The 16,355-nt window shown below is 34.1% G+C and overlaps 1 protein-coding gene across 8 annotated transcripts in view; it reads right to left on the bottom strand.

Annotated features, from left to right (window-relative positions):
- The window catches only part of Csnk1g1 (casein kinase 1 gamma 1), a 153,885-nt gene that overhangs the window by 112,503 nt on the left and 25,027 nt on the right, over window positions 1–16,355 (bottom strand). The window contains exons 3-5 of one of the 8 annotated variants that reach the window (XM_078048904.1): window positions 6,877–7,674; window positions 3,936–3,982; window positions 3,454–3,500 (exon numbers count right to left, since the gene is read on the bottom strand). The exons of 6 other annotated variants lie outside the window; for them this stretch is intronic. The gene's annotated coding sequence lies outside the window, so the exon portion shown is untranslated. The remainder of the gene's footprint in view (window positions 1–3,453; window positions 3,501–3,935; window positions 3,983–6,876; window positions 7,675–16,355) is intronic. One more of the 8 variants, XM_040274161.2, reaches the window with a different exon arrangement.

Genomic DNA, 16,355 nt, shown 5'->3' with positions numbered 1-16,355 from the left:
ACTGACAGAGAAATATGTTACAACTGGTACCATTATAAATATGTGGTCTCCTAATTCACCAGAATCCTGAACAGTGCTATAGTTTTTCTGGTGTTTCCTTATCCTTAGCAGGTGATCCTATATTTCATTTAAGAAATAAAAGCCACCTATTAACCTACTCGGAGAGGTATGGGCTGATATGCCATTTAAAAAGAATTCTTATAGTATTTCAAATTTTAAGTAAAAATTAATCATAATACATTTGTCCTCCTTCAAATCCCATTTTAAACAATCTATAAATAGAAAATTATATTGACCAACTTATACAGTTATATTATGTGCATACGGCAATAAATAAATTCCACTATTATAATTATAATGCACCAATAAAAATATGGCAAAAATGGGCTGGGGATGTGGCTCAAGCGGTAGCGCGCTCGCCTGACATGCGTGCGGCCCGGGTTCGATCCTCAGCACCACATACCAACAAAGATGTTGTGTCCGCCGAGAACTAAACAATAAAACATTAAAAATTCTCTCTCTCTCTCTCTCTCTCTCTCTCTCTCTCTCTCTCTCTCTCTCTCTCTCTCTCCTCTCTCACTCTCTCTTTAAAAAAAAAAAATATGGCAAAAGGGTAAAAAAATCATTAAAATCTTGCTAAAATATGTCATAGTCATACATATATCAGTGAATATATGTAGCAAAATAAAGAAAAATTTTAATAGAATGTGCAGCCCAATCTCACCTACCGTTACCCCCAATGGGAGAAATGAATTTTATTCCCTCAGACTCTGTTCACAAGGGCTCTTACTGTATAGAATCTCATAAGAAATATAATTTTAATGTTTAAAGATATGCATGTATTTTTCATAAAATGTAGCTGTAGAACACACAACAATTTCATCTGGTGCTCAACTAGAAAACAGAATTTGATCTAACACTGGAAGAAAAACTGACCACACTAGACTTATTTAAAGGCAATATGTGTGTTCCTGAAAAATATATGTGACCATACATGATATTAATCTCATGTCATGAGCTGAGATCCAAATCATGAGTAAGATCTGACTCTTATATATTGATGAGGCCATTTACCAAGTATTATTATTAATGAGAAACTAGAATCAACTTAATGTCCTTGACTAAGAGAATTGTTAAATTCCAATGTACCTATGCTGTGGAACATTAAATATATAGCTGTTGGAAAGAAAAAAGAAGATCTATGTCTTAGTGTGGAAAAAGTAAAATATCCTATTAGGTAAAAGGGCCTACTGCAGAATAAAATGTATAGTATGATCCTGCAAAAACAAGTAAAATAAAAACAAATTAATACTGAATTCTCTTGCAAACACTCATTCCACGAATATGTTTGCACATACTCCGAAGTCTAAAAATTAACAGCAGTTTACTTTTGAGGGATAGGATCAAAAGGAAAAGAATGAAACTTTTTTAGTAATTTTTTTCCTTTGTCAATTGCTGGGGATAGAACCCAGGGTAGATCCTTCCAGATCTGGTACTTGCTCACTTTTCTAGCTTCATTTCTGTTAATTCCTCCCCTTATATTATATGTTAATGAATATTAAAGTACTTCAATTCTTCCAAATGGCCCTGGATCCTTCTTTACCCTGCTCTTCATTATGTTAACTTATGGGCATATCTAACTTTCATCTTAAATATCTTTTACCTAATACAAACAATTACAGTACTACTTGAGTACCCACCAATAGCACTAATAAGGTACAATGTAATTGTTTATGCACCTGTGTATTAACTTTGTGAAGGCAGGAACTATTTGTTATCACATTCTCCATTTTATTCACTGGGCCTAGCACAGTTAGTTCTCAAATATTTAGTGATTAAAGAGAAATACAAATGAATAATTGACTTCCCAATTCTGTTCTCAACTAATGAACAGAAATTCAAATTACAAAGATCCTAATTCCTATCATCATTCTGAGAAGAATAAACATATTACAAATACCATGACAATTATATCCTGCTTTAATTGTCTGCAATGTTATCATTATTAAAAAGACAACAGTCCTGAGAAAAATAAATTTTCACCTATATGTCATAAGAGACCATCAAAAGCTGAAAACTAATGACCAAGATAATGGTTTTATTTTAGATCCAATTCTAAGTATTCTCATGTGGGAGTTTCTCTGACATTATAAATATTTAGTTCCTATGTATTTTTCCAAACCATGAGAAACAATTATTTAATTTAGGCACAAAGTTGATAAGGTAGAAGACCAATGCCAAAAATCTGCATTTTTATTCTCAGCCCCAACACCAATTTGTTTTCCTCCATTCAATTCACCTTCTATAATAGAAAAAGGGACATACCTAAAATATACAGTACCTTGCACTGGAAGAAAAACAGATTTAATTGAATTTAAGAAGATATACATATGTACTTTTTTGTATTACTTCTACATAAATGAATCCTACAGAATGACAGCAATTATTGAAGGAGCTTGAATCATGTCCAGATGTCAAAAAGAAAAACTACAGCACCTACATTTATTTCTAAGTCAATCAATAAATATTTAGTGAGTGCCTCCTGTGTGCCTAAAAACTGGTAAAGTTAGAATAGTGAACTCAACATGTACAATTCCTCTGCTTATAGAGCTTACAGTGTAGAATGGACATCACAAATAACCACAGGAATAAAAGTATTACAAATCTGAACTATGATGCAAATTAAACAGAGTTGCTGAAAGAAAGTTCATATTGCTGTTTTGGTACTAGAGATTGAACTCACAGGTGCTTTCCCATTGAGCTACATCTCCAGCCCCATTCATTTTTTTATTTTGAGATAGGGTCTCATTCAATTACCAAAGATGGCCTCAAACTTGTGATCCTCTTGCCTCAGTCTCCTGAGTCACTAAGATTGCAGGCATGTGCCACTATGATCAGCCTGAAATAAAGATTATGGGTGAGTCAGAACAAGTTTTAGATAGAGGGTGGTAAGGACTTTATGAGAAGCCATTTTTAAACAGTGTCCTCAAAATGAGAAGGTACCAATCTTGTCAAGAGCTAGCGACATAGCCTTGACACAGAAGGATTAATAGCCTATAAAGAAAGGCTGCTGGTGAACGAAAACCAAGGAAATGGGGATTACAGTAAGCAAGGTAAGGAGGTAGCAGGAGTTCACTATTCAGTCCTTTCTGTAGGTCACTGATAGGTCACTGATAGCAATGAAAAGCAAGGAAATGACATTTATACTTAAAGGAATATAGGCATTTACATTTTACAAATGACTGAGTGTTGTGTGACCTGTTCAATGGAGTCAACCTGGATGTACCTGCCTTAGTAAAGACAATTATCTCTTTTCATAAAGGAAATTAAGGCTCAGAAAATGTATGGTCACTGTGTGAAAGTCCAATCCAGCCAGAGAAGTCCAAATCCTGAGCGCTATAGTCCTTCTTCCACACTTACCAAACGACCCTGCTTGCCCACTCACTTACTCACCCATTCAGCCCCATTGAGTCAAAAGTGTACTGGCCTCAACTGTCCTCCTGAAATAATAAAAAACAGATGTGTGTGGTAATTTTTAAATATTTTCATAAATTTTTTGCCAGGCAGCCTAATCTTCCCTCCCTTAAATACCTCAGTTTCTTCTATTTCCCATATTCAATTTAATAGTACATTTATGCCCTCTTTCTGTGGCAAAATTTCTCTTTGAGGACATATTTGTGTTTTTTAAGTAGTTTTATTGACTTCAGCTCACATACCATATAATTCATCTACGAAAGCACACCTCTGTCTTAAAAATAATTTTTGAACAGGAGATTTCAAATTTAGTCTTAGTCCAGTTAGTGCAATTAATTTAATCTAATCAGCTACTCTAGTTGCTTTATACATTTTATCACTTGATAGGGTGGGCAGGGAGCTATACACCTGAAAAGGATTTTATAAGACTAAATGACTGTTATCTTACCTTTGGACCTTACCTCTAAATCTTATCCAAGTTTGGTAGAGGGACTTCTTCTATTAGAAGCTTTTATCAGAGAGGAGGGAAAATACTAATTTAAATGTGTATTTTTTCAAATGATCAATATAAATAAATTACATACAATTTCTTTAATAGCTGTGCTATTGTAGTCTCAACACACAAACCATGTACCCAATTAACTTTCTTTTCCCTGTGACTTACTAATAGGGTTTATTCAAACTGTATGTGGTTCTAACAGTATATGATACTCTCTGAAAGGATAGTTGCAAATGATTTTCTTTCTATATGGTCTAAATTGTATTATTACTGGAAGACGTTTATCAAAATTTGTGACATGAAATTAGAGAAGTAATCTGATTTCCATCACCCCAATAAAATTTTCTCTTCGATTCTTTCTTTAATGCTACTACTAGTAGTAGTAGTAGTAGAAGCAGCAACAGCAGTATTTTTGGCTAATTCATTATACTATATTGGTTTGGAAAGTGGTTAGGCTGAAGGGCTGGTAGGCATAAAACTGTGTTTATATCATGTTTCCTAAAGAAAATTTACTATGTAAAAATGTAGACGCATTCAGGTTCAACTTTATTGTGAAGTTTAATAAAATCTGGTTTTATTCAGATTCCCATCCAATTAGATTTTGAGTTGACTTCTTGCTACTTCATAAAGCTTGTCACATTTGGACTGGGGTTGTAGCTCAGTGGAGAGCACTTGCCTACCACATGTGAGGCACTGGGTTTGAGCCTCAGTACTTCATTAAAAAAATAAATAAAATAAAGGTGAAAACAAATTGTTACATTTCATTTTTATCAAACTACATGTATCTTCCAACTATTAATAAATCTTATATACTTTCAAAAATGTACCAGGCACTGGGACGCACACCTATAATCCCAGAGGTTTGGGAAACTGAGGCAGGATGATCCTGAGTTCAAAGCCAGCCTCAGCAACTTAATAAGGCCCTAAGCTACTGAGGGAGATCCTGTCTAAATAAAATATTTAAAAGTCTGGGGATGTGGGTCCGTGGTTAAGTGTCCCTGGGCTCAATCCCTGGAAACAAAAATATTAAATTAATTTAATTTTAAAAATAACAATGTGACATCCTAAGGATATGCAAAAGAAATAAACCTTTCTTGTTTTTTTTCCAAAAATAGAGTAGCACCTTTGGAACAAATAGGCTCCGAGTGTGATTATTTTAAGGACGAAATATTTGTTTGGATTTTAAATTGTTTGTTTAAGAATTAGATAAATTGAGGCTGGGGATGTGGCTCAAGCGGTAGCGTGCTGGCCTGGCATGTGTGCGGCCCAGGTTCGATCCTCAGCACCACATACAAACAAAGCTGTGTGTCCGCCGAAAACTAAAAAATAAATATTAAAAAAAAAAAGAATTAGATAAATTTAGGGCTGGGGTTGTAACAGCTCAGTGGCAGAGTGCTAGCCTTGCATGTGTGAAGCACTGAGTTCAATCCTCAGCACCACATAAAAATAAACAAAATAAAAGCATGCTATCTACCTTTACAAAAGAAATTAGCTAAATTGATAATTTTATCCCCTTATATTTATGTTATAGACATAAAATATACTATCTTTCTCTTGAAAAAAATATAAAAGGAAAATATTGCTTACATAAAGGACTTTTTTCAAATGAATGACAGATTAAGTAGATGAAGGCTTTTTCTTATTCTCCAGGTAAATCTACTGAAATAGGCACATATCAAGAAACAAACAGATACTGAATGTCACAAGGGATGACTATTGGGAAAGAGTATAGTAGTAAAGTGAACAGTGAGTGTCTCTCCTAACAGGCACAGCTAACTCTTTGAAGCTGCTGAGTTTAGTCATTTAATATTATAGACCCAACACTGCCAAGTCTGATTTTTCAGAAATTTTAATGAAACTTTCCAATTTTTTATGATTGGGTAATTTTTTAATTTTTCTCTTTCTGTTACTGGGGATTAGATGCACTCAACTATTATACTACATCCCCAGTCCTTTTTATTTTTTGAGACAGGGCCTGGACTTAAACTTGTGATCCTCTTGCCTCAACCTTCCCAGTAGCTGGGATTACAGGCAAGTACCACGGGTACTTGGCAATCTGTTGATAATATTTAAAAATTTCAACACACAACAAGACCCACTGGTGCATGTCTGAAATCCTAGGGTACTGAGGAAGTTGAGACAGAAGACCTACAAGTTTGAGTGCAGCCAGGGCAACACAGGAAGACCCGGTCTCAAAACAAAAAGTAAAAAGGGTTGGAGATGTAGCTCAGTGGTAAAGCACCCCATGGTTCAAACCGTTCCAAAAGAAAACAAAAACAAAAATTTAAACACTGTCAGAACTACCAGTTTGTAACCGCTGATGTAAAGTTCTTAAAGACAGGTAAGTGGTATACAACTATATTCCAGGATATTCAGAAACTGAAGCAGGAGGATCACTTAAGCCCAGGAATTCGAGACCAGCTTGGGCAACACAGCAAGATTCTACTTCAAAAAATACACAACTTTTAAGATAAAAATAAAGTTTTCAAAATAAAATATGAATTTTAAAGTAAAAAGGCCAGGGTGGGAACTCATAAAAAAACACAACTATTTAAAATAGAAAGTACCTAGTTTACCCCAGCAATGAAGTCTTAATATGAAAAGTTAAGAATCTGAAATATAAATTATAACTATTGTCTTTCTACAGAGAAGTTCAGAATTGCATGTTTAGTTTTGTTAACTAAATTTAATTTATTTTTGTTTCCTATTCAAGGAAAACTTCCCACATCTCAATTTCAAATTGAAAAAAGAACAATTTAACATTATTATTCTAAGGAAATGAGCTGAGTTCAAAATAAAAGTTTATTCTACAATGAGATAATGAAAGCATTTGTATGCCAAACAGATGGGTTTAAGATATAAAAGGAAAAGGTCATTAGTTATAATATATCACATAAAATTACCATGTGCTGTTGGTTGATGTGAATGTTGCTGCTTCTGATAATGGGCTAAGTTCTTTTAGAAAATACCAGGCTATTTTCAATATAAATGCATTCAGGTTTTTGTCAATAGGAATTAACAGAAAGTAAAATTTATTATATAAAGTGCTATAAAATGATGGGCTGGAGTTGTGGCTCAGTGGTAGAGCGCCTGCCTAGCATGCATGAAGCAATGGGTTTGATTCTCAGCACCACATATAAGCAATTAAATAAATGAAAGTCCATCAATAACTAATAAAAAATATTTTTTAAAAAAGGAAAATATAAAATTCACTTACAACATGCCTATAAGCTCTTAATATAAGCTCTCTTAATATTTCCTGTTTGTCACAGTATCCCTTGCTGCCAACAATGGGCCTAACACATAGTAGCTGCTCAATAAATATATGATAAAAGGAATTAATAACACTAATCTTAGTTCATTTATCTATCACTATACTAATTGATTGTGGCCTAGCAAACTAGATTGTGTAATTGTATGGAACCAGGGGCTGCTCTTTTTCTTATAAACCTATAGTGTTAGTACTGTGTGAGAGTAAATAAATGTTTAATTGAACTGTTTTCAATTAACTGAAATTCACCTAACAAGTATCCTCAATTAACTAGATCCTATCCCTTTTATTTTACTCCATACTCTAATTACAATAAATTTATAAAACAGGGCTGGAGATGTGGCTCAAGCGGTAGCACGCTCGCCTGGCATGGGTGCGGCCCGGGTTCGATCCTCAGCACCACATACAAAGATGTTGTGTACGCCAAAAACTAAAAAACAAATATTAAAAAAAATAAATTAATTAAAAAAATAAAATAAAATTATAAAACAATGAAACCACAATATGCTAAAAACTTATAGCTGATACTGGACATACTTCTTTCTAACCTTCTTTCTTATTTGTTTTAAGCCCAAGAATTCTATAGGATTGAGGATATATGCTATCTGCCATTAATACCTTCCTATATCCCAGAATATGCTTAAAATAATTTAAAGATAAAAGTGTAGATTAAAATAATTAGCTAGGCCTAGTGGTGCATGCCTGTAATTCCAGCAGCTCAAGAAGCTGAGGCAGAAGGATCACAAGTTTGAAGCCACCCTCATCAATTTAGCCAGGCCCTAAGCAACTTAGTGAAACCCTGTCTCAAAATAAAAAATAAACAGGACTGAGGTTAAGTGCCCCTGGGTTCAATCTCCAGTACCAAAAAATAAATACAAATAAAAGGTGATATAGATATAACAAACTCAAAAACACAACTTTTATTAAAAAGAAAGTTTACTTTTACTCACAAGTTGGTAATACCTCTATGAAAAATTCACAGTTTTAGTCACATTGCTACAGAAAAATCATCTAATAGAGTGATCCAAAAACGCTGAACTAGCAAAAAGATTTACATTACAATCCTTAAAATTCATAGACTTTTTGGACAAAATCTTCCTTTACATATATTTTATAAATGTCTTTTTAATATATATATATATATATATATATTTTTTTTTTATTATAAAAACACATGCTTGGGGACTGGAGTAGTGGCTCGTGGCAGAGCACTTGCCTATCATGTGTAAGGCACTGGGTTCAATTCTCAGCACCGCATATAAATAAATAAAATAAAGGTACATTGAAAGCTAAAAAATATTTAAACAAGAAAACAGAAAAACACATGTTTGTTACTTTAAAAAAAATAGAAATGTGACGAAAGAAATGAAAAGTTAAATTAAAAAAAAAGGCTACTGATAAGTTTTTTTTTCCAATCATATACTAACATTTTTGTTTGCTTTTCGGGGGGATAAAAATACTCATCCATAATAAAACATACTGGTCACTTTAAACATTAGCAAGTGTACAAATTATATCAATGGTAAATAACAGTATCTATCACTTTAAACATTAGCAAATGTACAATTTGGTTGCATTAAATACATTCACAATACTGTACAACTATCACCATTATCTATGCATAAAATCTTTTCATCTTTCCCAATATCATGTACTCATCAACTACTTCATTTTTCTCAGTTCTCTATTGCCCTGGTAACCTCTATTCTACTTTCTCTATGAATAAGTCTATTTTGTGTACCTTATATAAGTGGAATCATACAACATTTGTCCTTCTGGTCTGACTTTACCAAGTATACTGTTTCAAGGTCCCTTCATGTTGCAGCATGTATCAGAATTTCTTTCCTAAGGCTGAATTATATTCCATTGTATGTACATTGCCACATTTTGTTTATCCATTTGCCTATCAATGATCACTTGTGTTGTTTATTCCTTTTGGTTTTGTAAATGTTGCTGATATGAAAATGTTCTACAGGTATCTGTTTTAGACTCTCTAATTCTTTTGGATATATAGGTATGAGTAGCATTACAAGGTCAAATAATACATAGTTCTAGATTTAATTTTTTTGGACTGTGTTTCACTGTGGCTATACCACTTTATACTCACACCTGCAATATATAATGTTTCCAATTTGTCCACAAACTCACCAATACATGTTATTTTCTGTGTTCTTTTTTTTTCTTTCTTTCTTTTAAATAGACATAATAAGGGGTATAAAGTGGTGTCTAGTATTACAGATACGCTATTACAGATATGCAATAAGTATCTGGGAATATAAAGATAGACAGCTTGGTAGTTAAAAATACTACCTAGAAGCAATAGGGAAAAAAAGTTAAATGTAAGAAGGAAGGGGGAAAAAAGAGCTGTAGGAAAGAATTGGGAGTTACAAAGGGAAAGTCAATAGAATATAGTCTTAGTACAGTGGGGTTCTCAAAGCATTGTCACTTTATCAGCATTATGAACATTATCTGACAGTTTGTTAAAAATGCAAGTTCATGGGTCCCAGCTTCGCATCAGATGAATTAGAAACTGGGGGTGAGACTCAACAATCTGTACTTTAAAAACTCCCCCAGATGACTCTGATACACACTAAAGTTTTAAGGCCACTAATGTAGTCTGTAATTTGTCATTAAGTTTAAATAAAAGGAAAGAGGAAGAATAGTAGCACATGCTGACAACTGTCAGAAGTCAAACTGCACAGGACCTAATATGCTAAATAATAAATTAGTAGGAGCACTAAGAGTACTCAACTTCTGAAACTCTGTTTCCCTCTTAATTACCACTATCTTCGGGGCTGGGGCTGTAACTCAGTGGTAGAGTGCTTGCCCAGCAGATGTGAGGCACTGGATCGGATCATCAGCACCATGTAAAAATAAATAAATAAAATAAAGGTACTGTGTCAATCTATAACTAAAAAAAAAAAAAAAATTGATTTAAAAAAAATTGCCACTACCCTCAACAACTGGAGAATTCATTCAAGTTCTTACAGAATATTTCTGAAACTTAACTAGGTACTATGTCCAAAGCACTAAGTTATATTCACACATTTCTGTTTGTTTTGTACTGGGACTGCTAAGAATGTGTTCTATCAAAACAAATTTTAATATTACATATTCATTATCATTTAGTTTTAAGTATTATTAAACTTCCATCATTATTTATGCAACCTCAATTGTTATGTAGAAGTGTATTTTTAAACTTATAAACTTTCTTCTTTTTTGAGACAGGGTTTGCCAAAGCTGGCCTCGAACCTACCATTCTCTTGCTTCAGCTTCCCTAGTCAATGGGATTACAAGCATGCATCACCTTGCCCACTTATTTTTAAAGTCACCTTTTATTAAAAAAACTGAGTTCTAATTTAATTTGTATTATCTTCAGAGAAGGTGAGCCATATAATAAATACTCTCTGAAATTTGTTGATATTTTCAGGGATACTTTTAATACTCATTAACTCGCATCATCAGAATTTTGTTGTTATGTGTGTGTGTGTGTGTGTGTTGCTGGGGACTGAACACGCTAGGCAAGCACTCTATTGTTAAGTATAGCATCCATCCCACATTATCAGAAATTTTGGTTTCGGGGCTGGGGATGTGGCTCAAGCAGTAGCGCGCTCGCCTGGCATGCGTGTGGCCCGGGTTTGATCCTCAGCACCATATACAAACAAAGATGTTGTGTCCGCCAAAAACTAAAAAATAAATATTAAAATTCTCTCTCTCTCAAAAAAAAAAAAAATTCCCCAGGTCTGAATCCTTTGGAATAAAACATAAATTCAAACATTAAAAAAAAAAATTTGGGTTTCTATAAAGTACTACCATAAGTGTATATATATAATATTGATTCCTCAAAACTTGAATATAATGTTCTATAATTCATCCAGTAAGTCTAACTTTTGGGGTTTTTTTAATATTTATTTTTTAGGTGTAGATGGACACAACACAATGCCTTTACTTTTATGTGGTGCTGAGGATTGAACCCAGGTCCCGCCGTGCTTGGCAAGTGCTCTAACACTGAGACACAATCAGCCCCAAACTTTTGTTGTTTTAATGTCAAAACTCCTAGTTTGATGGTAAATTAATTTTTTCTTATAGTTGTTATTTTTGGTTTATGTCTATTGTTCTGGTACAAATAACTTTAGAATTCTAACATCTTCCTAGAAAATGAAAACTTTTTTTTTAACAGTTCATTAACATGATACCTTTTGAGAGGCTGGGATTGTGGCTCAGTGGTAGAGCGCTCACCTAGTGCAAGGCCGTGGGTTCGTTCCTCAGCACCACATTAAAAAAAAAAAAAAAAAAGATATTGTGTCCAACTACAGCTAAAAAATAAATATTAAAAAAGTATGATACCTTGGGGAAAAGGTATCATATTTTATTGAATTTATTGACACACAATGCACATTGGTAGTTGCTCGGAATTTGGGGTGGGATGGAAAAAATTTTTTTAATATATATTTTTTAGTTGGACACAATACCTTTATTTCACCTATTTATTTTTAAGTGGTGCTGAGGATTGAACCCAGGGTTTTGCACATGCGAGGCGAGCACTCTACCTCTGAGCCACAACCCCAGCCCCAGGATGGAGAAATTTTTATACTTGTATAATGTGGTAAAGACAGCTGGTGTCCTCCCCAATATCCAGTCTTTCCTCTTTTCCTTAGTAAGGAGAGTACAGTTGTATTGTGGACAGTATTGTGCTGCTCTTAAAAAAACATTTCCTAACTGCCTTGTAGCTAAGTGCAAATGAAGGCGTTGAGTGGAACTTTCAAGAAACTACTTTATAAAATGGCATGATACCTTGCATGTGCTCTATCCACACTCAAACTTTCTTCTACAAGCAATCTTTGAAAGCTAATGCATCAAGTAACCATCCTGAACCATAAAGTCAATACATGCTAAAGATGGGGATACAGAAACAAAGAAGTATAGTTTGGTGATAAAATTAACCATAATCAGCTCTAGCCTTGCAATCTCTAGTCTCTTCTACGTGGGAGAAAAATGAATGTCTGGTCAGGCGTGGTAGCACATGCCTATAATCCCAGAAGCTCTGGAGGCTGAGACAGGAGAATCACAAGTTCAAAGCCAGCCTTAGCAACTATGAGGTGCTAAGCAATTCAGTAAAACTCCATCTCTAAATAAAAATAAAAACTAGGGCTAGGGATGTGGCTCAGTGGTTGAGTGCCCCTGAGTTCAATCCCCAATACACCCTCCCTGCCAAAAAAAAAAAAAAAAAGAATATCTTCTTTAAGACACTGTTACTTCTATCTCTACCCTGCTGCAAAAAGCAAGTCCCATCTAAAATATTGATACTATTATTTCAAGGATGATCCCTACTTTACAGTCTATTTTATTGAAGATTGAGAATTCCTACTCTAATTAAAACTTAGAAATCCAAAATATTCCCAAATCCAAAACATTTTGAGCACTAACATGATATAAGTGGTAAATTCCATACCCAACCTCAAAACTCTTTGAAGACTAAAAATATTATATAAATCACTTCAGTATATGTGAATAAGATGTGTACAAAACATAAATTTAGTGTATAGACTTGTGTCTCATCCTCAACAAAACTTCTTGGGCATATGCAAATATCCGAAAGTCTGAAAAATTCCAAAATCTTGAAACATTTCTTGCCCAGGGCATTTCAGATAACAGATACTTAACCTACAATGTAATTATACCAATTTCTTCCCATTTTTATTTTGCCAGAAATATAATTTTCTATTATTTTATCTTCAACTTGACTCTGTTCTAATTTAAGTTTTAATTTAACACGCTATTTTAATCACATGCAGTTGGCTTATAGTTTTACATACAGCCTCACAATCTTTTGTCTTTTTATTTATTTTTTTGCAGTACTGGGATTTAACACAAGGACATTTTAATACTAACCTACATCCCAAGTGCTTTTTTTTTTTTTCTTTGAGAGAAGGTCTAAGTTGCCTGAATGGCCTCAAATTTGCTATCTTCCGGCCTTATCCTCCTGAATAGCTAAGATTATAGCTGAGCCAATATTTGCATTTTAACTAGAATATTTAATCCACATTCCTTATGATCACTGATATATATGGCTTTATTTCTACCATATTAGTTCTACGATATTTTTGTCCTATACTTTTCTTTCTCCTTTGTTTCCTATTATTTGAGGTCTTCCTCTCCCATTCCACATGCTCTCCCCACTTGTGATGGGGATCAAACCCAAGCACTCATACATTCTAGGCAAGCACTCTACCAATGAGCTATATCACCATCCCTCTATTACAGCTTTAATTCTTCCAGGAGCTATTCTTTATCTCAAGAGCCTTAATTTAATCACATTACAAAGTCTCCTTTGCATTTCAGGTGACCTTCAGGGATTCAGAGGATAAAGACAAGGACATCTTTGCATGGTCATTTTTATGCTTACCATACATATATGTCAGAATATGTCAGACCTTTTCAGTCTTTTTCCCATATATCTTGTATTTTTAATTTTTTTTTATTTTTGATTTTTAAATTTGAGAGAGAGAGAGAGAGAGGAAAGAGAGAGAGAGAGAGAGAGAGAGAGAGAGAGAGAGAGAGAGAGAGACAGAGACAGAGAGAGAGAGAGAGAGAATTTTTTAATATTTATTCTTTAGTTTTCGGTGGACCCAACATCTTTGTATATGGTGCTGAGGATAGAACCTGGGCCGCACGCATGCCAGGCGAGCACGATACCACTTGAGCCACATCCCCAGCCCCACCCATATATCTTAAATAGATATTTTCTAATCTCTTTTGCATTCCTGTACTGCATTCTCAATATTTTTACAACTCTCTTTTAATCTACTTAATATGCTATTAAATCTACCTTTAAATTTATAATTTTAATCATTACAGATTAAATTGCTAGATTATATCGGAGATTTTGGACAATCCCTTGTTATCCAATCATATTTTCAATTTTCCCATTTGTTTCTTTAGACGTATTAAATATAGTATATTCAGTATCCAACAATGACAATCCCTGAAGTCTTTCTGTGTTCTGTCGTGCTCATTTCCTCAAGTGCTTTGTGAATTTTTAACAGGAAGCTTGGTACTCTGGGATATTATAAATGATAATTCTTTAAGGATTTTGAAAGGAATATTCCTCCAGAAAAAAATCTGGATTCACTTATATCTCTGCCTGGTTATAGTATCAAGCTTAACATTTTAGAACAAGTCTAAGCCTCAAGTTTCTTTTCAAGTCACATATGTAGTGGGGTTCCAATTTTTAATGAAGTCATGTTTCTAATTAAAAATGTTCAGGACAAACTTATTTCTCCCAAAAGTCATAGTTAAGGATGAGAGGTGATAAGTTCTCTGACTAGCTCTCTTTGCTAGGCTGATTTTTTGTTTCCTGGCTCCCCTTTTGCAGAGGGTATTCAGCCTTTTTAGGGTTATGATTTTAAGAAGATGAATCTCTGATCTTTATCCCTATATTCATGGCTCCTATCTGCTGTCTCCTAAATTCTACATGTACCTCTTTAAAACCAATTATGAGAGTCATCTGCAACTAGAAGATGCCCTTAGGGGAGCAGGCACCTGGAGCTTAGTGGTCATTTTGGTTTTTTACCTTGTTTTTTTGCCATCTCAGCCATACTTTAAAAAAAATATATTTTTTTCAAATAAATCCATCATTTTTAGGTAATGAAGAGTAGGAAGACTTTTTTTGGGGGGGGGGGGAGGCAGAGGTAACCAGGGATTGAACTCATGGGTATTCGACAACTTAGCCACATCCCCAGCCCTACTTTGTATTTTATTTAGACACAGGGTCTCACTGAGTTGCTTAGCACCCCGACTTTACTGAGGCTGCCTCTGAACTCGAAATCCTCCTGTCTCAGCCTCCCAAGCCTCTGGGATTACGGGCCTGTGCCACCATGCCTGGCATAGGAAGACTTTTTTATTAAAGGTTAGTTTCCCATATTACTGGAAAGTAATTTGGTTGAAAACTTAACTGCTATTGTTAGATTACATTATGCCAAAGGTTCTGAAATTATAACCTACCCCCTCTTTTCCTTACTTACTCTTTCCTTCTTTGACCCCTTCCAAAGTTCCTCTCTAAATGCAAGCCTATAATCCCAGCTTCTCAGGAGGCTGAGGAAGGAGGACTGTAAGTTTAAAATCAGCCTGGGCAACTTAACAAGACCCTGTATCAAAATAAAAATTTTTAAAAAGTGCGTGGGAATATAGTTCTGTTATAGAATGCTTGCCTAGCATATGTGAGGTCCTGAGTTCAATCCCCAATATTACAAAACAGAAGGAAAAAGTTCCTTCCTAAAAGGTTTCTTTTACCAAATAACTATAAGAAAGCATTACTTTCCAGTCTTTGCAACCCTTTTCTAAGGTAGTTAAACTGTCTCAATATCCTTAATTATAAAAACTAGGTACACTTATGTACAAATAAAAAGTAAAGAATGGAAAATAAAAATAATTTATGTGTGAGGATAGTGAAATTCTCATTTTTCCTTTGATTTCTATTTATTTATATTATATTACTTATGCATTAAAATGAATACCACCATCATTTTAAACTGGCTGATTTCCCTTTTCCACCTTTGGTTGAAAATTAATCATATAAATATGCAACTTAACTGTACTCTTAGTCATTCTATCAGGTAATTGTTTCAGGATGTTGGTAAATTTTTACAGCAGCCAAACTTAAGAAATAGTCATTGTAAAGTCTGTTATGCTATAGTTTTCATTTCAAAGCTATAGACTTCAGAGAGTCTATAAGCTATTCTTTGTGGCTATCAAAAATCACCCAGAAGTATACTTCATGATAAAAACCAATGCAGCTCCAATATTGTAATATGTCATCAAAGGGAATCAGGATGAAATAGTAAAAAAAAAAAATGACTATTATTTCAATGCACATCCTCAACAGAAAAGGAAGTTAGAATGGTTTCACAAGCTCAAGGGTGGGGGAAAAATACTAACTCACAGAAAGGTTCAAATGGTAAAGCCATGGGCAACAGTAATCTAGGGAAATAGTAACCTTTGACTCTGCCTCAAATTCTTTATTGGTAAAATAAGAATGTGACCACTAGAGAAAAAACAAATCTGATCTGAGATGTAGGGCTATCCACAGAATTCTTTCCTCTCATCCCTGTT

Source organism: Ictidomys tridecemlineatus, chromosome 5 (assembly GCF_052094955.1).
Source record: "Ictidomys tridecemlineatus isolate mIctTri1 chromosome 5, mIctTri1.hap1, whole genome shotgun sequence".
In the NCBI taxonomy this organism is placed as follows: Eukaryota; Metazoa; Chordata; class Mammalia; order Rodentia; family Sciuridae; genus Ictidomys; species Ictidomys tridecemlineatus.
Note: the sequence above shows the minus strand (reverse complement) of the source record. Positions and strands in the feature narration are given on the sequence as shown.